Source organism: Triticum urartu, chromosome 1, assembly GCF_003073215.2.
Source record: "Triticum urartu cultivar G1812 chromosome 1, Tu2.1, whole genome shotgun sequence".
Classification (NCBI taxonomy): Eukaryota; Viridiplantae; Streptophyta; class Magnoliopsida; order Poales; family Poaceae; genus Triticum; species Triticum urartu.
This window is the reverse complement of record NC_053022.1, coordinates 83,633,000-83,656,295: the sequence shown is the minus strand read 5'-3', so window position 1 is coordinate 83,656,295 and position 23,296 is coordinate 83,633,000. Positions and strand designations below refer to the sequence as shown.

General features: G+C 44.3%; 1 long non-coding RNA gene across 8 annotated transcripts; it reads left to right on the top strand.

The window, feature by feature from the left end:
- Window positions 1–2,421: 2,421 nt before the first annotated feature.
- LOC125549389 lies at window positions 2,422–8,682 on the top strand. Of its 8 annotated transcripts, none has more exons than XR_007301328.1 (12): window positions 2,422–2,819; window positions 3,502–3,600; window positions 3,678–3,754; window positions 3,880–3,918; window positions 4,011–4,100; window positions 4,723–4,867; window positions 5,006–5,055; window positions 5,128–5,222; window positions 5,320–5,415; window positions 5,668–5,881; window positions 6,986–7,333; window positions 8,357–8,682. It is a non-coding gene; the product is annotated as an uncharacterized LOC125549389 (long non-coding RNA). The 8 variants fall into 8 exon arrangements; XR_007301326.1 differs by having other exon boundaries at window positions 3,880–3,944; XR_007301325.1 differs by having other exon boundaries at window positions 3,880–3,944; window positions 3,995–4,100.
- The last annotated feature ends 14,614 nt before the right edge of the window (window positions 8,683–23,296 follow it).

Below are 23,296 nucleotides of genomic sequence, written 5' to 3'. Positions count from 1 at the left end.
CCCCGGCAACGGCGCTAGAAATTCTTCTTGCTACCTCTTGAGCACTGCGTCGGATTTCCCCGAAGAGGAAGGGATGATGCAGCAAAGTAGTGTAAGTATTTCCCTCAATTTTTGAGAACCAAGGTATCAATCCAGTAGGAGGCTACGCTCGAGTCCCTCGTACCTACACAAAAACAATAGCTCAACGCAACCAACACGCTTAGGGGTTGTCAATCCCTTCACGGTCACTTACGAAAGTGAGATCTGATAGAGATGATAAATAATATTTTTTTGGTATTTTTGGTATAGAGATGCAAAGTAAATAAAGTAAAAGCAAAGCAATAATAAAGTGATGGAGATTGATATGATGAGAAAGAGACCCGGGAGCCATAGGTTTCACTAGTGGCTTCTCTCAAGAGCATAAGTATTCTACGGTGGGTGAACAAATTACTGTTGAGCAATTGACAGAATTGAGCATAGTTATGAGAATATCTAGGTATGATCATGTATATAGGCATCACGTCCGAGACAAGTAGACCGAAACGATTCTGCATCTATTACTATTACTCCATTCATCGACCGCTATCCAACATGCATCTAGATATTAAGTTAAAAACAGAGTAACGCCTTAAGCAAGATGACATGAAGTAGAGGGATAGTTTCATGCAATATGATAAAAAAACCCATCTTGTTATCCTCGATGGCAACAATAAAATACGTGCCTTGCTGCCCCTTCTGTCACTGGGAAAGGACACCACAGGATCGAACCCAAAGCTAAGCACTTCTCCCATGGCAAGAACAACCAATCTAGTAGGCCAAACTAAACTGATAATTCGAAGAGACTTGCAAAGATAACCAATCATACATAAAAGAATTCAGAGAAGATTCAAATATTATTTAGATAGACTTGATCATAAACCCACAATTCATCGGTCTCAACAAACACACCATAAAAAGAAGATTACATCGAATAGATCTCCACGAGAGAGGGGGAGAACATTGTATTGAGATCCAAAAAGAGAGAAGAAGCCATCTAGCTACTAGCTATGGACCAGTAGGTCTGAAGTAAACTACTCACACTTCATCGGAGGGGCTTGGATGATGATGTAGAAGCCCTCCGTGATCGATGCCTCCTCCGGCGGAGCTCCGGAACAGGCCCCAAGATGGAATCTCGTGGATACAGAAAGTTGCGGCGGTGGAATTAGGTTTTTGGCTCCGTCCCTGATCGTTTGGGGGTACGTGGATATATATATATATGAGGAAGAAGTACGTCGGTGGAGCTTCGAGGGGCCCACGAGGCAGGGGGCGCGCCCTAGGAGGGGGGCGCCCCTACCCTCGTGACCACCTCGTGGCTTTCTTGACGGAGGGTCCAAGTCTCCTGGATCTTATCTGATGAGAAAATCACGTTTCTGAAGATTTCATTCCGTCTGGACTCCGTTTGATATTCCTTTTCTTCGAAACCCTAAAACAGGCAAAAACAACTATTCTGGGCTGGGCCTCCGGTTAATAGGTTAGTCCCAAAAATAATATAAAAGTGGATAATAAAGTCCAATAATGTCTAAAACAGTAGATAATATAGCATGGAGCAATAAAAAATTATAGATACGTTGGAGACGTATCAGTTTTCAACATTGTGTTAATATGATTGTTGATCCCTTGACTAAGCCTCTTAGTCAGGAGGTATTTGGCAAGCATGTTAAGGCTATGGGTTTACGAATATTTGAATGGTCGTTTGGGACAAGTGGGAGATGTTGGAATTATGTGTCCTGCAACTATATTCAAATTACTAGAAATTACTAATATTCAGAATACCTCATTATGGAATTATACATGTATTTGTACATGGAATTGTTTTACATGTTTAGCATGAAAAAATATCACTTGTTGGAATGTACTTAAGTAACATATGCTTAAGGAAGCTGGTCAATTATCAGTGGAATACAATATACTATTTATATTGAAAAGACTACCTGGGTACACTGATGATTGGAAGGAGCTAGATCATATAGTTAGATTACAACCCTAATATTGATCTACATAATTAAAGGAATTTACACTCTATTATGGCGCGTTGCTCACAAGCGCGTGCTCCGGGACAAAACGGGTAGAATCCGTTAAACAGACAAATATGATCGTGGTTGGTAATTTGATCTGGACTCTATCCTGAAAAATAGTGGAAAAGACTAGGAATCTTATATCTGTATAAGAGGTGGACTCTTTGGAAAGACAGTATAAGAAGGTCCCTACCCAGCCTCAGATATGAGAATTGTGAGCGGCACCACGGATAAGCGCAGAGAAATTAGAGGGTAGACCGCAAACCCTAAATTTCTAACAGTAGTGTTCGAATGGAAGAATGAGTCGGATTTGTAAGGTAGGCCATAGCGTGCATTAAAAACAATAAGGTGCGCATCAAAGGCGATCCCTCGCGCTAGACACGTCATCACAGGTACGACAAAAAAAACGCAGTAGCGATTGGGTGTGAGAGAGGGGGGAAAAGGACTCCTCCCACGCGCCCCGACTCCTTCCACGCGATCCGAGGTGTGCGGGCGTGGAGGCGTGCTTCCCCGGCGGCAGCAGCAACCTACAAGCAAAGGGCGACGGCGGCGGCGCTTGATTCAATCTGCAGGAGAGAGAGAAGATGAGAAGGAGAAGAAGGAAGGAGAGGAGGGAGAAAGAGAGAGGAAATAGGAGAGGGAGGCGGCGTCTAATGGGAGAGGGTCAGTGCGGTGGTGCGGCGTGCGGTGGCCTCAGCGGGTGGGTGACGCCAGACAGCTCCTGTGCCTTAATCCTCTCCTTGCCGGCACAACAAGAGTAGGAGCAAGGATGCCGAGGTAGTTCAGGTTTGCCTCCACCTCACCCCCCTCCACGTCTCTGAGTTAGTTTAGTTATCATTTGCCTTTTCTGGCAAAAAAATGGATGTATGAAATCCGAGATCTGGACCTCATGTTCACTGATTTTGGACCCAAGTTTTGTTGAGAGAGCCGCTAGTGGTTTCTTTGGTCCGGGACCTCAGGTTACAAATAGCAGGGATGTGCGGCAGATACCTATCACACTAATTATCTTCAAATTGGAAGTTCTGGTCAGTGCAGGGTATTATCACCTCATGCCATTGTCCATTGTACTCTTATAGTTCAGATTTCACTTCTAATGCCCTTCGTGTGGAGCTACTTTTCTGTCGATTTTCATATTTCCTGATTAGCACATATGCCATGACACATCTTTTACTACCGCAGGTCGTTAGATTTAGTTTGTCTGAAGTATCATAGAATCTTGTCCCTTCTTAATCTAGATGACTGATGCTCTTTTACACGCTTGTTTCCCTTAAATCTGATCTTTGGATTCATTTCACCAAAAGCAATTAGCGTCTGTTGATGTAAGCATCCGACAGCTCGCACCGATGACTGTCTTTGGAAGATTTTATAGAATATTGCTAAATCTCTATGTTATATGTGTCTAATGGTGATATTGCTAAATCTCTATGTTATATGTGTCTAATGGTGGCTTCTGTTATACAATGAGCAGTATGTGGTCTGATATTTCAAGACTGGAAGCCAAGATCAAAATAATGGATGTCCAATATTTGCAGCAAAAGATCAAGAGTTGGCCACTTTGACCCGAACGGTTTGTTCTCGTGTCAACTCTGTTTGGATCCTTACCACTTTTGAAACTCTAACCCCTAATCCCACCGCAATCAGCAGGAGCCCAAAAACACTGCCGGCTTCTGAAATGTATACCATCTTCGAGGGAGTACGAAAGTTAGTCTCTGTTGCTTCTGGTATGTCCTATGTTGATTTAGGCATTACAGAAGTCTATTGGGAAACACCTCGGATTATTAGTATGGTGTGCTTTTAGTGTATGATTCTCAATGCTAATGGTGTGTATCCTTCAAACAATTGCTAGGTATCAATTTACTATATTACTGCAAAGAATGACGATGAGGTTGAGTTCATCCTCTTAGAGAAGATGTATGCTTTAGCAACTCTTTTCCAGATCGCAATTCTACAAAAACATAAAGTCTTGTGGATGTGCAGGCCGACCGCGGACGCTTTGTGCTCTCCACCGGCCATGGATGCATGCTCCAGTACGCTCCACTCCAACTCGCCGGATACCAAGGCATTACGGTGAGCTCTCAGACATTTTGGTTGTTGATTATCAGAGGAACTCCGTACTTGTGCTATGCCAAACTCTATGTGTGCCATGTCAAAAGTCTCAACTCTGAAGTTATTTCATATCACACAAACAACATACTGTTTGACTATTTTTTTAATCAAATTTTTCATAGGAGGTTCAAACCTTGCTTCACGGGTAACATAAAAGTTGAAATTTTAGCTGTAAATTCATGACTGAAATAGATTACCGTAATCTGCAATAACAACATCTCAGTGTACATGTTGATGATGAATTCCGAAGTAAATTCGAAACTCTATATTTGTGCTATGTCGAATTCTGAGTATGTAGGTATGAATAATATAGACGATTGTTTAAGCTATTGGAAAATCATGTTTTGAGCCACCACCAATTAGCCTAGCATGCCTCTGTTTTGGTAGTTAATTGATGCACTGAATTAGCCTACTAAGTACTAACTAATGCATGTGTCTGTTTTCTTTCCTGTGTGGAGTGGGATTATTTTGGGTTATTCTTAATTTGTGATAGGATGTTTGCTCTGAGTTCCTACTATATGCATTTGTTGGATGTCCTGCACATCTAGGCATTTTATTGTTCTATTGCTTTTGCTCTGTGTAGGGATGGGTTAGGGTTTGCTGCTGGATCCAGCGTTTTTCTGTTGATGGTTGTCGTCTGCTCGTGCTCTCTATTGTCGGACTGCTGGGATCTGCCGTTGTTGTGGTTGGCTCGACAATTATGATTTTTGTCGATGGTCCCATTGCAGGTGCTTTTCTTTTCTCATTCCTTTATTTATGCCTTTCCATATACACATTCAAATTTAATGTCGTTGTTGTGGCATGGGTTGTGGCTTACTAAGTCTAATATTTGTTGGGCTTTCCTTTTTGTGTGTGGAGTTGGTCAGTTCATTTGAAGCAAAAGAAAGGCATGCAGACTTGGATATCCGATTAAAAGGTCAGTGTAGAATCCTATCTTACAATTCCTACGGGCGCTATCTCTTTATTGACAAAGTAAATGTTTGGTCAGGTATACATTCATAGAGTTCAGGAGCGGAATGATGTGCCACCTACAGGAAGAAACTGTAGTCAAGAAGAACGTGATCATTTGAGAAGTACGATAAGGTACATGTCATCTTGTAAGAACAAGTAGTTAGTTCTAATAAGAAAGGGGAAAGAGCTATTAGAAAAACATGGAACTAAGTCGGCTCATTTTGTTTAGGTACATAACGTTCAGCCTGAAATGGTGTTGGTGCTTTGTGAAAAGTTTGGCCACTTGAACCTGACATTTTCTATTGGAGAGCAGATCAGTTCTAATGTAAGTGTTGTAGTGTTGTAAAGTCATAAATATCTTCTAGAAATATTCAGCTTGTTTCGTATCATGTAGTATTTTCTGATTTATGGTTGTTTGTAGAGTCTGTTATAGGCTGCATTGTCCTTGTCCTACACTTCCCTTTCCAATCATTGTAATATTTGCATGGCTCAATTATTTAGACAGAGGTACCCTTGTAATATGAGCTCTGCTAAACATTTGAACCTTGAATGAATTGCTGACACTGATAATCTTCAGGGCGTAATTTTGATCGCAATGACATCGATGGCGCCGAGAGGAGGCAAAGCGGCAAGACGTGTTTTGCCGTGCTGGGTCGAACGCCGGCCAGAACATGTCACCGACATGTGCTGGGTTGCTGGTCGATTTCTTGCTTTGCTTACAGTTCACCAGCGGATTATGGGTAAGAATGGACTAAAGAAGGATGATGTTGGAGATCTGAAAATAATTTTTGGTGAGTGTTTTGCTTGGATCTATGCGCACTACAATCATTCCGAAAAAATATGCACACTCCTTAAAACTTTAGGTTCATAGTACTTGACTAATCTAAATGTGAGGCATTGTACAATTATGAATGTTAGTGATGGTGGATATTTAGTCTTCATGTTATGTTCATCTTCCTTTGGTGTTTAGGTACTTTTTTGTGTAAGAATTGCTAAAAAGGATTATTAGAAGTATCAGCAATATATTTGTGAGTGACATTTCACTTTTACGAACAAATGTACTCTGCTTCTTCGAAGTGAAAATAGTAATTTTCTTGAGAAGATAGTGTCTCATTTCTCTACTGAGAGTGATACTGTGACATGAAATAAGGTATTTCTATTTCTTCTTGTTTTTTATGATGACCTTGATCAGCCGTCCTTTATTTTGGGAACTTCAAACTTGAATGTTCTTATGTTGTCTTTTGAGGATGTAAACTTAGCTGGAGTTAAAATCAGGTTGCCAAATGTAAGTCTGATGTATGAAAAACAATCATAGTATTGAGTATGGAAGTCTGGAGTCTCTTGGGTAACAAAAAATCATGAGATGGTAAAAGAAAATATAAATGCTCCATGATGTTGAAATATCTAATTCATTTTATTCTAAAACTCAGTTGAGCAACAGAGTTCATCCAAACAGAGCATTTTGCGACTATATGAAATATTTGCATGGTGGTGCTTTATCCTGACTTGCAAGAGTAACAACCGAAAATTCCTTATTTCACTGATGTTATAGTTGGCAGTCCGGTGATTCCAGTTTATCTCTGGTTTCATGTTGGAAATGGATTGGAAGTTTCAGTCTGTCAGTACTGATGCTCCTTCTTCCATTCATTAGTTGGAATTTTGGTTAGGGAAGGAAGGATAAAATATTATCCAAAACAAACCCAAGTGAGTTTATTGAATGCTAACCTTACAATTCATAACTATATCAAGAAGTCTTTACACTTCCACTTTAATCCCTTTTTGGGTCACAAGCATGCTTACCCAATGTTCATGAAAATGTTAAAGCCTAAAGCACACTATGACTCTGCTATCTTCGCATAATAATTAATTTTGCTTTTGATCATATATCACTACAGGTTGTTGGAAAATCAAAAATCTACACGGGAAGACCTCGGCAAATACTTTCAGCAACAAAGAAACAAAGTTGACCACCCCGTCATCACAGTGAGCAAGCTGACATCCTGCTCTGCTTCTTGATGCGGTTCGGCATGATGGCGGCGCAGATAAAGGCCTTCTTCGACTCCAACGGTGGCCTCTGGCAGTACCAGAGCATCTCGGGCAATCCCACGGGCATCTTCTTTGCCATGGGCACCCAGGGCAGGCAAGCAAAGACTCAGACCATCGCCACCCGTCGTCTACATTGATGCTGGCGAGAGAAAAAATACAAGGAGCTACACAACCAAATTGGATCCCATCAACATCAGGTACAACCTTGGACTAGGGGATACTATGAAGAGATCTTAGTCAAATAATTTATGAGTGACTGCTACTGTTTACTTGATGTTTGGTTCAGAAAAATAGGACCTAGCTTGTTAACCATCGATTTGTTTCAGGGTTAATTTGTATTCTTAGCATATTCCCATGTTAGAGAAAATATTCACTATAATTAAGTGACTGCTATCCCTTAGTTTGAACCAGTTGTCGTGTCTCTGCGATCAGTCATCTACCCTGTAAAACTGTTGCTTCTCTATTTATACATCCTATTAATATCTATAAAACCCATATGCGTGCTCTTGTTTTTGAATGTGCACTGTTCCTACTACAATTCTATTGCCATGTCTTATATTTTTAACCAGCAACATGGACATGTCACTCATCTGTACTACATGTCTTCTCGCTAAAATAAGTTCAGTAAGACTACCATGCACATGTCGTACCCACAGCGCCAAAAAGCAATAACAAGTACAATAGCCTAATTAGTAGCACAGCTTACCCACAGAGTGTTTAGATACAAACATTCCAACACACGTAGCCATCTGTGTGAGTTTGTATGGGTCATAGATCAGTTTCTCGAAGAACAAATACCGGACGCATTATCTTTAGACAAGTACAAACTTTTTCCTTTGCCTTTGAGATTCTGTTGTGGAATTTATGGGTTCCAAAAATTGTGTTTACTCTGAAAAATTGTGATAACACGGTATGGATAGGCTGGTTAGGATTTGCAATTGCAGCGGAGGTTCTCTTTTGCACTATATAAATGCATGAATATGTTCTTTCTGGAAATCTAGCACAACTTTTCTTGATTTATTCTTTGTTCAGAATTCACCAAATACAGTTCACTTGGGATGAAAGCTCATTCAATAATGAACCTATATAAATGCATGAATATGTTCTTTTTGAAAGTTCAGCACACCTTATCTTGATTTATAACAGCTCATTTCAACTTGTTAAAACTTAAGAGTCACACAATATAGTTTACTTGGGATGAGAACTCATTTCATTTACAGGACAAACATTGAAGACATCAAAGAAAGGATATCAAAGGAGAAGGAGGTATTCCGAAAAAAGGAGAAGGAAGGCCTGGTCTGCTTTATGAATGGACACTCTTCCTGCTACAAATGTGGCCAACATGATCAATTCAGATATAGAAATTATGCCACCAATTGTTCATGGTTGTGCACTGAATAGATGTTCCTCTACTTGTAATAAACATATTTTCCTTTGTTTATGCATTAATGGATATGATATAATTAGCGGTCCAATTGTCATTTCAGTATCATATATGAACTATCATCACTGACTATAAACAATCAGCCGTACTAAAATATACTAATATTCACGTACATGTTAGAGCACCAAAAGCAACGAAAGGGGCGCCTACAAGTTGGCACCGCCCAAAACTCCTTTCAGGCGGCGCGCCATGGGCATGCCCCAACCGCTAGTATATGTTCCGACGTGTTGGCATCCTCTATGTTGTGGAGTTAACCACTATGTTGTGGAGTTAATCACCGTATACTTTGGACAATGTATTCGTCTGTGTAGCCGGCGACTTGTTCGAGCACATACGCGGGTCTCCCATCCAAATCATCAGTCATCAAGAGCAAGCCTCGTGTCAACTAAATCCCGTCTCCGGTTAGAGCCCAATGGAGTCAGCAGCGCGAGGAGCAGAGGATCACGTCGAGAATGGCTTTGACGCGCCGGCGAGCGGGAGCGGGAGGAGGAGGGGGCGGGACGAGTTCGAGCGCCCGCCTGAGTGGGACGCGCTGGACGCCCGGCTCGACGAGCAGGAGAGGCTCGACAGAGAGCAGGACGAAAGAAGGGACCCGGCGTCGCTGCCGGCCATGCTGGCCCTTCCCTTGGCGAAGGCGGGCGAGACGAGAGAACATCTCTGCCTCATCTGCTTCGACGACTTCGTGCCCGGCTGCTACAAGAAGATCAGGACGATGGACTGCACTCACTCCTTCCACCAACGCTGCATCTTCGACTGGCTTCTGATTGACCGACGGTGCCCGCTTTGCCGCTTCGCCATGGCCTCGGAGAAGGAACGTCTCCTGGAAGAGGAACAACAAGAACGCCTCCATGGCCAAGGAGCTGCCGCGGCCCCGGCCGAAGATGTTGAATTTAATTTTTCGAGCCATGAAGATGTTGATATTGATGTTGGAACCAACTCCTCCTGATCTTCCATTTGCATCTCTTCCGGGTCAGCGGTCACTACGACGGTGCAAGATCAGAGGCCGGGATGTATACCTTGGTTTACGGGAAGGAGTTGCTCTTTTTAGAGCATTACTAGTAGAGCCCTCAAACTCTCAAACCCTTAAAAATAACTGTTTCTTTTACAGTTTTCGTTAAAAAAAAAACTGTAGACTAGAACCCCTTAACTCTCAAACCCTCAATTTTTTTCTAAAGGTCCAACCCTCAAACCCTTTCTCAATCCTTAAAAGTAAGGGTTGGGGAGCAAAACCTACCCCCACCCTCATTTGGCGGTTATCCTCGCGCGGGAGGGAAAAATCCTCCCAACTTCCGCGCCCACGCCCGCGACCGCCGCTGCTAGTCGCCCCCGTCGCCGGCGGCCGCCCCGTCGACTTCCCGCACGCAACGACAACGTCGTTCATGGGGAATATTTCGTTATAAGGGTTAGTTTGAGGGTTCTAATCTTTGTCCCTGTTTTTCAACCCGTAAAAATGCAAAAAAGATCATTTTTAGACCCTTAAAACGCTAGTGAGGATTTGAAGGTTTGAGAAGAGCACATGCTGGATATTCGTGCTTGGCCGCGCCAGGAACATGTAGGCATGACTGGTGTTGGTGAACAGTGTGGTTCCGTGGAGGCAGCCTGTTTGATCAGGGTCAAGGTCACGCTATTATATCAGAGTTAATTAATAGACAAATTTATCTATTTTTTGCTGAATATTTTTCTGTCTGGAGATGTGTAAAAGGTGCAACTATGAAGCATACGCATGTGTTCCACAAAACAAATCAACGGTGATGGTCCAATCGGATTCTTCAAATGCATTGGCAACTCTTACGATGACACACTATCCTGATCAGCCTATGTTCATCTTGACGCTGAGACTAAAACTCATTTGGATGTTAGGGAGTTTGTTCCTTGTAAAATTGGTAGAGAGCAGAATATGGTAGCACATCTCTTGACACATTATAGCCGTACCGAGTGTTGCGGTATGGTTGAACTCGAATCCTCCATATTGTGAGGAGCAATTGGCTTAGGATTGTAACCCTGTAATTTTGAAACAAAACTCCTTTTCACCCCGCAATTTGTTTTTGATGGTGTGCAAAGATATGTAAACACGACCCCATGATTTGAACCAAACCGTACACACGCAACCTTGTACAAATGTGTATTTTATTTCCAGCATTTTTAGTAAAATGGTCATGTTTAGAAATTAATCAAACAATATTCAAAGGGATACAAAGAGGGTCATGTGGAGAAATGAGCCACAAGTGGCGACACTGAGGAAGCAAAACAGAAAATTCCACAAGGTCATGTGCACCCTGATTTGAAGCTTGGCCTTTGAACAAAAAATCACAACTAATAAAGCTTGCTCTCATTCTATCCATCTCTTTCACAATTGTGATATGAGGCTATCTAAACCTTTTTTTATGTCGTCCACAGTCGATCGGTTTACAGCTAGTGCCAAGGCCGCGTGGCATGCTATGGCTTCAAGAACTGTTGGATTATTGACTCCGGGTAGAACAATTGTTGAAGACCCGAGGTAATTACTTTGTTCATCTCCGCACACTGCTGCAACTGCACCGACACGCCCGCCGTGAGACAGTCCGCCACCTACATGGATATTTACGTGGCCGTTCGGAGAAGGCTTCCGAGTATTTAGTGTGGTGATCGCATGTGCGCGTCTCCTTGGTATGACAGTACCGGTAGTTCTTTTCAGGCCATCCAACTCGATGATGAAATTTTCTATAAAGAGGTGTGTCAACATCGGGCTTTGGAATATTGCCTCATGTATTGCTTTTCTTCGTGTGGTCGACACCGCCCAAACAGTGATGACCATCTTCATGAAATCCACACATGATAACGCTTCCATCATGTTAAAGATCCAATGTTTCACATTGGGTTTGTGAGACTCAATAATATGACTAGTCAATTCTTCATCGCCTAAAGCCCAAACACACGCTCAAAGCAGTGCAATTAATCAATGAATGCCTCCAAGAATCAACACCTCCACGGATCTGGCAAACATGTGTGGCTACATCTTCCTATGGTGACGCGCATCCTCCAATCTTGCCAACTTCTCATGGAAGGTTTTGATTACCGGGAACCTGGGTGTTCCATGGAGATGTCCATCACCTTTCCTCTGTCGCACCATTAGAAGCAACCCTTCTCTAATCTAACAAGCCCTCCCTGTTGTTTCTTATGTTAACCAAAATGCGGTAAGCCAACTTGACAGAAAATTGTCTTTTCTTTTCAAATTGCCAAGCCCAAAAAATCTGCCATTGAGGTTGTACAAAGGGATATGTTCTTTATTGCTTGAGCGTTAGAGGGAAGAAAATATTTCTACAACTTATCATCTCTCCATGGCGTCAAAGTGCTATCAATCAGATTGCTGGAAAATGTAGGATGGTAGCTGGCCAGGCAAGCAACTAGTCTCATCGATGCGTCTTTCGGGATCCATTTTTCAGTCCAAACCTGTGTGGTTGCGCCATCGTCAATGCGCCTAATGATGCTCTATGAGAGTACATCTCTTCTCTCCAAGATGAACCTCCATACTTGAGACGGGTGTGATCCTAGTTCGACATTAAGAATACCATTGCTTTAATAAATAGACGGCCTTGAGAAACTGTGCACAAAGTGAGTCAGGCACCGCAAGAAAGCGCCAAGATTTCTGAGCCAACAACGCTAGGTTGAAGAGCTCGAGGTCCCTGAATCCCTAGCTGCCACACTATTGGAAATATGCCCTAGAGGCAATAATAAATTGGTTATTATTATATTTCCTTGTTCATGATAATCGTTTATTATCCATGCTATAATTGTATTGATAGGAAACTCAGATACATGTGTGGATACATAGACAACACCATGTCCCTAGTAAGCCTCTAGTTGACTAGCTCGTTGATCAATAGATGGTTACGGTTTCCTAACCATGGACATTGGATGTCGTTCATAACGGGATCACATCATTAGGAGAATGATGTGATGGACAAAACCCAATCCTAAGCATAGCACTAGATCGTGTAGTTCATATGCTATAGCTTTTCTAATGTCAAGTATCATTTCCTTAGACCATGAGATTGTGCAACTCCCGGATACCGTAGGAGTGCTTTGGGTGTGCCAAACGTCACAATGTAACTGGGTGACTATAAAGGTACACTACAGGTATCTCCGAAAGTGTCTGTTGGGTTGGCACGAATCGAGACTGGATTTGTCACTCCGTGTAAGCGGAGAGGTATCTCTGGGCCCACTCGGTAGGACATCATCATATGTCGCAATGTGACCAAGGAGTTGATCACGGGATGATGTGTTACGGAACGAGTAAAGAGACTTGCCGGTAACGAGATTGAACTAGGTATTGGATTCCGACGATCGAATCTCGGGCAAGTAACATACCGATAGACAAAGGGAATTGTATACGGGATTGATTAAAGTCCTTGACATCGTGGTTCATCCGATGAGATCATCGTGGAACATGTGGGAGCCATCATGGGTATCCAGATCCCGCTGTTGGTTATTGACCGGAGAACGTCTCGGTCATGTCTGCATGTCTCCCGAACCCGTAGGGTCTACACACTTAAGGTTCGATGACGCTAGGGTTATAAAGGAAGCTTGTATGTGGTTACCGAATGTTGTTCGGAGTCCCGGAAGAGATCCCGGACATCACGAGGAGTTCCGGAATGGTCCGGAGGTAAAGATTTATACGTAGGAAGTCCTGTTTCGGCCATCGGGACAAGTTTCGGGGTCATCGGTATTGTACCGGGACCACCGGAAGGGTCCCGGGGGCCCACCGGGTGGGGCCACCTACCCCGGGGGGGCCACATGGGCTGTAGGGGGTGCGCCTTGGCCTACATGGGCCAAGGGAACCAGCCCCAAGAGGCCCATGCGCCTGGGGAAACCCTAAAGGAAGAGTCCCAGCAGGGGAAGGCACCTCCTAGGTGCCTTGGGGGGGGGGAGGACTCCTCCCCTGGCCGCCGCCCCCTTGGAGATTGGATCTCCTAGGGGCTGGCGCACCCCCCCTTGGGATCCCTATATATAGTGGGGTAGGAGGGCCTCTCAAAAACACACCTTTTGCCTTTGGTGCAGCCCCTCCCTGTCTCCCAAGTTCTTCTCCTCTTCTGCGGTGCTTGGCGAAGCCCTGCAGGATTGCCACGCTCCTCCATCACCACCACGCCGTTGTGCTGCTGCTGGATGGAGTCTTCCTCAACCTCTCCCTCTCTCCTTGCTGGATCAAGGCATGGGAGACGTCACCGGGCTGTACGTGTGTTGAACGCGGAGGTGCCTGTCCGTTCGGCACTAGGATCATCGGTGATTTGAATCACGACGAGTACGACTCCATCAACCCGTTCACTTGAACGCTTCCGCTTAGCGATCTACAAGGGTATGTAGATGCACTCTCCTTCCCCTCGTTGCTAGTCTCTCCATAGATAGATCTTGGTGATACGTAGGAAAATTTTGAATTTCTGCTACGTTCCCCAACAGTGGTATCAGAGCTAGGTCTATTGCGTAGATTCTATGCACGAGTAGAACACAAAGTAGTTGTGGGCGTTGATTTTGTTCAATATGCTTGCCGTTACTAGTCTTATCTTGATTCGGCGGCATCGTGGGATGAAGCGGCCCGGACCAACCTTACACGTACTCTTACGTGAGACCGGTTCCACCGACAAACATGCACTAGTTGCATAAGGTGGCTGGCGGGTGTCTGTCTCTCCCACTTTAGTCGGATCGGATTCATGAAAAGGGTCCTTATGAAGGGTAAATAGCAATTGGCATATCACGTTGTGGTTTTGCGTAGGTAAGAAACGTTCTTGCTAGAAACCCATAGCAGCCACGTAAAACATGCAAACAACAATTAGAGGACGTCTAACTTGTTTTTGCAGGGTATGCTATGTGATGTGATATGGCCAAAAGGATGTGATGAATGATATATGTGATGTATGAGATTGATCATGTTCTTGTCAAGGGAATCACGACTTGCATGTCGATGACGAGACAACTTCAAGAAGACACGATGATGGAGATCATGATGATGGAGATCATGGTGTCATGCCGGTGACGATGATGATCATGGAGCCCCGAAGATGGAGATCAAAAGGAGCAAAATGATATTGGCCATATCATGTCACTTTTTGATTGCATGTGATGTTTATCATGTTTATACATCTTATTTTCTTAGAACGACGGTAGTAAATAAGATGATCCCTCATTAAAATTTCAAGAAAGTGTTCCCCCTAACTGTGCACCGTTGCGACAGTTCGTAGTTTCGAAGCACCACGTGATGATCGGGTGTTAGATTCATACGTTCATATACAACGGGTGTTGACGAGCCTAGCATGTACAGACATGGCCTCGGAACACATGCAAAACACTTAGGTTAACTTGACGAGCCTAGCATGTACAGACATGGCCTCGGAACACAGAAGACCGAAAGGTCGAGCATGAGTCGTATGGTAGATACGATCAACATGAAGATGTTCACCGATGATGACTAGTCCGTCTCACGTGATGATCGGACACGGCCTAGTTGACTCGGATCATGTAATCACTTAGATGACTAGAGGGATGTCTATCTGAGTGGGAGTTCATAAGATGAACTTAATTATCCTGAACATAGTCAAAAGGATTTTGCAAATTATGTCGTAGCTCATGCTATAGTTCTACTGTTTAGATATGTTCCTAGAGAAAAATTAGTTGAAAGTTGATAGTAGCAATTATGCGGACTAGGTCCGTAAACTGAGGATTGTCCTCATTGCTTCATTAGAAGGCTTATGTCCTTAATGCACCGCTCAGTGTGCTGAACCTCGAACGTTGTCTGTGGATGTTGCGAACATCTGACATACACATTTTGATAACTACGTGATAGTTCAGTTAAACGGTTTAGAGTTGAGGCACCAAAGATGGTTTTTGAAACGTCACGAAACATATGAGATGTTTTGAGGGCTGAAATTGGGATTTCAGGCTCGTGCCCACGTCAAGAGGTATAAGACCTCCGACGATTTTCTTAGCCTGCAAACTAAGGGAGAAAAGCTCAATTGTTGAGCTTGTGCTCAGATTGTCTGAGTACAACAATCATTTGAATCGAGTGGGAGTTGATCTTCCAGATAGAGATAGTGATGTTTCTCCGAAGTCATTACCACCAAGCTGCTAGAGCTTCGTGATGAACTATAATATATCAGGGACATATATGATGATCCTTGAGATATTCGCGATGTTTGACACCACAAAAGTAGAAATCAAGAAGGAGCATCAATTGTTGATGGTTTGTGAAACCACTAGTTTCAAGGAGGGCAAGGGCAAAAGGGACACTTCATGAAACGGCAATTCAGCTGCTGCTCTAGTGAAGAAACCCAAGGTTGAACCCAAACCCGAGACTAAGTGCTTCTGTAATAAAGGGAACAGCCACTGGAGCAGAATTACCCTAGATACTTGGTAGATTAGAAGGCTGGCAAGGTCGATAGAAGTATATTGGATATACATTATGTTAATGTGTACTTTACTAGTACTCCTAGTAGCACCAGGGTATTAGATACCGGTTCGGTTGCTAAGTGTTAGTAACTCGAAATAAAAGCTACGGAATAAACGGAGACTAGCTAAAGGTGAGCTGACGATATGTGTTGGAAGTGTTTCCAATGTTGATATGATCAAGCATCGCACGCTCCCTCTACCATCGAGATTGGTGTTTGCGTTGAGCATAGACATGATTGGATTATGTCTATCGCAATACGGTTATTCATTTAAGGAGAATAATGGTTACTCTGTTTATTTGAATAATACCTTCAATGGTCTTACACCTAAAATGAATGGTTTATTGAAATCTCGATCGTAGTGATACACATGTTCATGCCAAAAGATAGTAATGATAGTACCACCTACTTGTGGCACTGCCACGTAAGTCATATCGGTATAAAACGCATGAAGAAGCTCCATGTTGATGGATCTTTGGGCTCACTCGTTTTTGAAAAGTTTGAGACATGCGAACCATGTCTATTGGTAGATATGCATGAAGAAACTCTATACAGATGGATCGTTTGGACTCACTTGATTTTGAATCACTTGAGACATGCAAATCATACCACATGGGCAAGATGACTGAAAGCCTCGTTTTTCAGTAAAATGGAACTAGAAAGCAACTTGTTGGAAGTAATACATTTTGATGTGTGCATCCAATGAGTGCTGAGGCATGTAGTGGATATCGTTATGTTCTTACTTCACAGATGATTTGAGTAGATGTTGAGTATATTTACTTGATGAATCACGAGTCTGAATTATTGAAAGGTTCAAGTAATTTCAGGGTGAAGTTGAAAGATCGTCGTGACAAGAGGATAAAAGATCTATGATATGATCATAGAGATGAATATCTGAATTACGAGTTTGGCACAGAATTAAGACATTGTGGAAATTGTTTCACAACTAATACAGCCTGGAACACCATAGTGTGATGGTGTGTCCGAACATCATAACTGCACCCTATTGGATATGATGCATACCATGATGTCTCTTATCGAATTACCACGATAGTTTATGGGTTAGGCATTAGAGACAACCACATTCACTTTAAATAGGGCACCACGTAATTCCGATGAGATGACACCATATGAACTATGGTTTAGAGAAACCTAAGCTGTCATTTCTTAAAAGTTTGGGGCTGCGACGCTTATGTGGAAAAGTTTCAGGCCGATAAGCTCGAACCCAAAGCGGATAAATGCATCTTCATAGGACAACCCAAAAACAGTTGGGTATACCTCCTGTCTCAGATCCGAAAGCAATAAAGGATTGTTTCTAGAATCGGGTCCTTTCTCGAGGAAAAGTTTCTCTCGAAAGAATTGAGTGGGAGGATGGTGGAGACTTGATGAGGTTATTGAACCGTCACTTCAACTAGTGTATAGCAGGGCACAAAGAGTTGTTCCTGTGGCACCTACACCAATTGAAGTGGAAGCTTATGATATTGATCATGAGACTTCGGATCAAGTCACTCCCAAACCTCGTGGGATGACAAGGATGCGTACTACTTCAGAGTGGTACGTAATCCTGTCTTGGAAGTCATGTTGCTAGACAACAATGAACCTACGAGCTATGGAGAAGCGATGGTGGGCCTGGATTCCGATAAATGGCTTGAGGCCATATAATCCGAGAGAGGATCCATGTATGAAAACAAAGTGTAGACTTTGGAAGAACTACTTGATGGTCGTAAGGCTGTTGAGTGTAGATGGATTTTAAAAGGAAGACGGACAATGATGGTAAATGTCACCATTAAGAAAGCTCGACTTGTCGTTAAGATGTTTTCGACAAGTTCAAGGAGTTGACTACGGTGAGATTTTCTCACTCGTAGCGATGCTAAGAGTCTGTTGGAATTATATTAGCGATTACTGCATTGTTTATGAAATCTTGCAGATAGGATGTCAAAAACCATTGTTTCCTCGACGATTTTCTTGAGGAAAGGTTGTATGTGATACAACCGGAAGGTTTTGTCAATCCTGAAAAGATGCTAATAAGTATGCAAAGCTCCAGCAATCCTTCTGAGGACTGGAGTAAGCATCTCGGAGTTGGAATGTACGCTTTGATGAGATGATCAAAGGTTTTGTGTTTATATAAAGTTTATGAGAAACTTGTATTTCCAAAGAAGTGAGTGCGAGCACTATAGAATTTCTGATGAGTATATGTTGTTGACATATTGTTGATTAGAAATGATGTAGAATTTCTGGAAAGCATATAGGGTTATTTGGAAAGTGTTTTCAATGGAAAACCTGGATTAAGCTACTTGAGCATTGAGCATCAAGATCTATAAGGATAGATCAAAACGCTTAATGGTACTTTCAAATGAGCACATGCCTTGACATGATCTTGAAGGTGTTCAAGATGGATCAGTCAAAGAAGGAGTTCCGTCCTGAGTTGTAAGGTATGAAGTTAAGACTTAAAGCTCGACCACGGCAGAATAGAGAGAAAGGACGAAGGTCGTCCCCTATGCTTAAGACATAGGCTCTACAGTATGCTATGCTGTGTACCGCACCTGAAGTGTGCCTTGCCATGAGTCAGGGATCCACAGGACAGTGGTCAAAAAGTTATCCTTAGTAACTAGTGGACTAAGGAATTTTCTCGATTATGGAGGTGGTAAAAGAGTTCGTCGTAAAGGGTTACGTCGATGCAAGCTTAACACCTATCCGGATAGCTCTGAGTAGAGATACCGGATACGTATAATGGAGCAACAATTTAGAATAGCTCCAAGTAGAACAGTTATTTGAATAGCTCCAAATAGAACGTGGTAGCTACATCTAGGAGATGACATAGAGATTTGTAAAGCACACACGGATCTGAAAGGTTCAGACCCGTTGACTAAAACCTCTCTCACAAGCAACATGATCAAACCCAAAACTCATTGAGTGTTAATCACATAGTGATGTGAACTAGACTACTGACTCTAGTAAACTCTTGGGTGTTAGTCACATGGCGATGTGACCTGTGAGTGTTAATCACATGGCGATGTGAACTAGATTATTGACTCTAGTGCAAGTGGGAGACTGTTGGAAATATGCCCTAGAGGCAATAATAAATTGGTTATTATTATATTTCCTTGTTCATGATAATCGTTTATTATCCATGCTATAATTGTATTGATAGGAAACTCAGATACAATGTGTGGATACATAGACAACACCATGTCCCTAGTAAGCCTCTAGTTGACTAGCTCGTTGATCAATAGATGGTTACGGTTTCCTAACCATGGACATTGGATGTCGTTGATAACGGGATCACATCATTAGGAGAATGATGTGATGGACAAGACCCAATCCTAAGCATAGCACTAGATCGTGTAGTTCATATGCTATAGCTTTTCTAATGTCAAGTATCATTTCCTTAGACCATGAGATTGTGCAACTCCCGGATACCGTAGGAATGCTTTGGGTGTATCAAACGTCACAACGTAACTGGGTGACTATAAAGGTGCACTACAGGTATCTCCGAAAGTGTCTGTTGGGTTGGCACGAATCGAGACTGGGATTTGTCACTCCGTGTAAGCGGAGAGGTATCTCTGGGCCCACTCGGTAGGACATCATCATATGCGCAATGTGACCAAGGAGTTGATCACGGGATGATGTGTTACGGAACGAGTAAAGAGACTTGCCGGTAACGAGATTGAACTAGGTATTGGATTCCGACGATCGAATCTCGGGCAAGTAACATACCGCTAGACAAAGGGAATTGTATACGGGATTGATTAAGTCCTTGACATCGTGGTTCATCCGATGAGATCATCGTGGAACACGTGGGAGCCAACATGGGTATCCAGATCCCGCTGTTGGTTATTGACCGGAGAACGTCTCGGTCATGTTTGCATGTCTCCCGAACCCGTAGGGTCTACACACTTAAGGTTCGATGACGCTAGGGTTATAAAGGAAGTTTGTATGTGGTTACCGAATGTTGTTAGGAGTCCCGGATGAGATCCCGGACGTCACGAGGAGTTCCGGAATGGTCCGGAGGTAAAGATTTATATATAGGAAGTCCTGTTTCGGCCATCGGGACAAGTTTCGGGGTCATCGGTATTGTACCGGGACCACCGGAAGGGTCCCGGGGGCCCACCGGGTGGGGCCACCTACCCCGGGGGCCACATGGGCTGTAAGGGGTGCGCCTTGGCCTACATGGGCCAAGGGCACCAGCCCCAAGAGGCCCATGCGCCTGGGGAAACCCTAAAGGAAGAGTCCCAGCAGGGGAAGGCACCTCCTAGGTGCCTTGGGGGGCGAGGACTCCTCCCCTGGCCGCCGCCCCCTTGGAGATTGGATCTCCTAGGGGCTGGCGCACTCCCCCCCTTGGGATCCCTATATATAGTGGGGTAGGAGGGCCTCTCAAACACACCTTTTGCCTTTGGTGCAGCCCCTCCCTCTCTCCCAAGTTCTTCTCCTCTTCTGCGGTGCTTGGCGAAGCCCTGCAGGATTGCCACGCTCCTCCATCACCACCACGCCGTTGTGCTGCTGCTGGATGGAGTCTTCCTCAACCTCTCCCTCTCTCCTTGCTGGATCAAGGCATGGGAGACGTCACCGGGCTGTACGTGTGTTGAACGCGGAGGTGCTCTCCGTTCGGCACTAGGATCATCGGTGATTTGAATCACGACGAGTACGACTCCATCAACCCCGTTCACTTGAACGCTTCCGCTTAGCGATCTACAAGGGTATGTAGATGCACTCTCCTTCCCCTCGTTGTTGGTCTCTCCATAGATAGATCTTGGTGACACATCGGAAAATTTTGAATTTCTGCTACGTTCCCCATGTGTCACCAAGATCTATCTATGGAGAGACTGAAGGAAATATGCCCTAGAGGCAATAATAAAGTTATTATTTATTTCCTTATAATCATGATAAATGTTTATTATTCATGCTAGAATTGTATTAACCGGAAACATAATACATGTGTGAATACATAGACAAACAAAGTGTCACTAGTATGCCTCTACTTGACTAGCTCGTTAATCAAAGATGGTTATGTTTCCTAACCATGAACAATGAGTTGTTATTTGATTAACGAGGTCACATCATTAGTTGAATGATCTGATTGACATGACCCATTCCATTAGCTTAGCACCCGATCGTTTAGTATATTGCTATTGCTTTCTTCATGACTTATACATGTTCCTATGACTATGAGATTATGCAACTCCCGTTTGCCGGAGGAACACTTTGGGTGCTACCAAACATCACAACGTAACTGGGTGATTATAAAGGAGCATTACAGGTGTCTCCAAAGGTAGATGTTGGGTTGGCGTATTTCGAGATTAGGATTTGTCACTCCGATTGTCGGAGAGGTATCTCTGGGCCCTCTCGGTAATACACATCACATAAGCCTTGCAAGCATTTCAACTAATATGTTAGTTGTGAGATGATGTGTTACGGAACGAGTAAAGAGACTTGCCGGTAACGAGATTGAACTAGGTATTGGATACCGATGATCGAATCTCGGGCAAGTAACATACCGATGACAAAGGGAACAACGTATGTTGTTATGCGGTCTGACCGATAAAGATCTTCGTAGAATATGTAGGAGCCAATATGGGCATCCAGGTCCCGCTATTGGTTATTGACCGGAGACGTGTCTCGGTCATGTCTACATTGTTCTCGAACCCGTAGGGTCCGCACGCTTAAGGTTACGATGACAGTTTCATTATGAGTTTATGCATTTTGATGTACCGAAGGTTGTTCGGAGTCCCGGATGTGATCACGGACATGACGAGGAGTCTCGAAATGGTCGAGACGTAAAGATTGATATATTGGAAGCCTATGTTTGGATATCGGGAGTGTTCTGGGTGAAATCGGGATTTTACCGGGTTACCGGGAGGTTACCAGAACCCCCCGGGAGCCATATGGGCCTTCATGGGCCTTAGTGGAAAGGAGAAAGGGGCAGCCCAAGGTGGATGCACCACTTCCCCCTCCCCTAGTCCTATTAGGACTAGGAGAAGGTGGCCGGCCCCCCTCTCTCTCTTCCCCCCCTTGGGAATCCTAGTTGGAATAGGATTGGGGGGGGGGGAGTCCTACTCCCGGAAGGAGTAGGACTCCTCCTGCGCCTCTCTCCCTGGCCGGCGCCCCCCTCCCCCCTTGTCTCCTTTATATACTGAGGTAGAGGCACCCTAGAACACACAAGTTGATCCATGTGATCTATTCCTTAGCCGTGTGCGGTGCCCCTGCCACCATATACCTCGATAATACTGTAGCGGAGTTTAGGCGAAGCCCTGCTGCTGTAGTACATCAAGATCGTCACCACGCCGTCGTGCTGACGGAACTCTTCCCCGACACTTTGCTGGATCGGAGTCCGGGGATCGTCATCGAGCTGAACGTGTGCTCGAACTCGGAGGTGCCGTAGTTTAGGTGCTTGATCGGTTGGATCGTGAAGACGTACGACTACTTCCTCTACGTCGTGTCAGCGCTTCCGCAGTCGGTCTGCGTTGGGTACGTAGACAACACTCTCCCCTCTCGTTTCTATGCATCACATGATCTTGCGTGTGCGTAGGAAATTTTTTGAAATTACTACGAAACCCAACAGAGACCAGCAACGAGGGGAAGGAGAGTGCATCTACATACCCTTGTAGATCGCTAAGCGGAAGCGTTCAAGTGAACGGGGTTGATGGAGTCGTACTCGTCGTGATTCAAATCACCGATGATCCTAGTGCCGAACGGACAGCACCTCCGCGTTCAACACACGTACAGCCCGGTGACGTCTCCCATGCCTTGATCCAGCAAGGAGAGAGGGAGAGGTTGACGAAGACTCCATCCAGCAGCAGCACAACGGCGTGGTGGTGATGGAGGACCGTGGCAATCCTGCAGGGCTTCGCCAAGCACCGCAGAAGAGGAGAAGAACTTGGGAGAGAGGGAGGGGCTGCACCAAAGGCAAAAGGTGTGTTTGAGAGGCCCTCCTACCCCACTATATATAGGGATCCCAAGGGGGGGAGTGCGCCAGCCCCTAGGAGATCCAATCTCCAAGGGGGCGGCGGCCAGGGGAGGAGTCCTCGCCCCCCAAGGCACCTAGGAGGTGCCTTCCCCTGCTGGGACTCTTCCTTTAGGGTTTCCCCAGGCGCATGGGCCTCTTGGGGCTGGTGCCCTTGGCCCATGTAGGCCAAGGCGCACCCCTTACAGCCCATGTGGCCCCCGGGGTAGGTGGCCCCACCCGGTGGGCCCCCGGGACCCTTCCGGTGGTCCCGGTACAATACCGATGACCCCGAAACTTGTCCCGATGGCCGAAACAGGACTTCCTATATATAAATCTTTACCTCCGGACCATTCCGGAA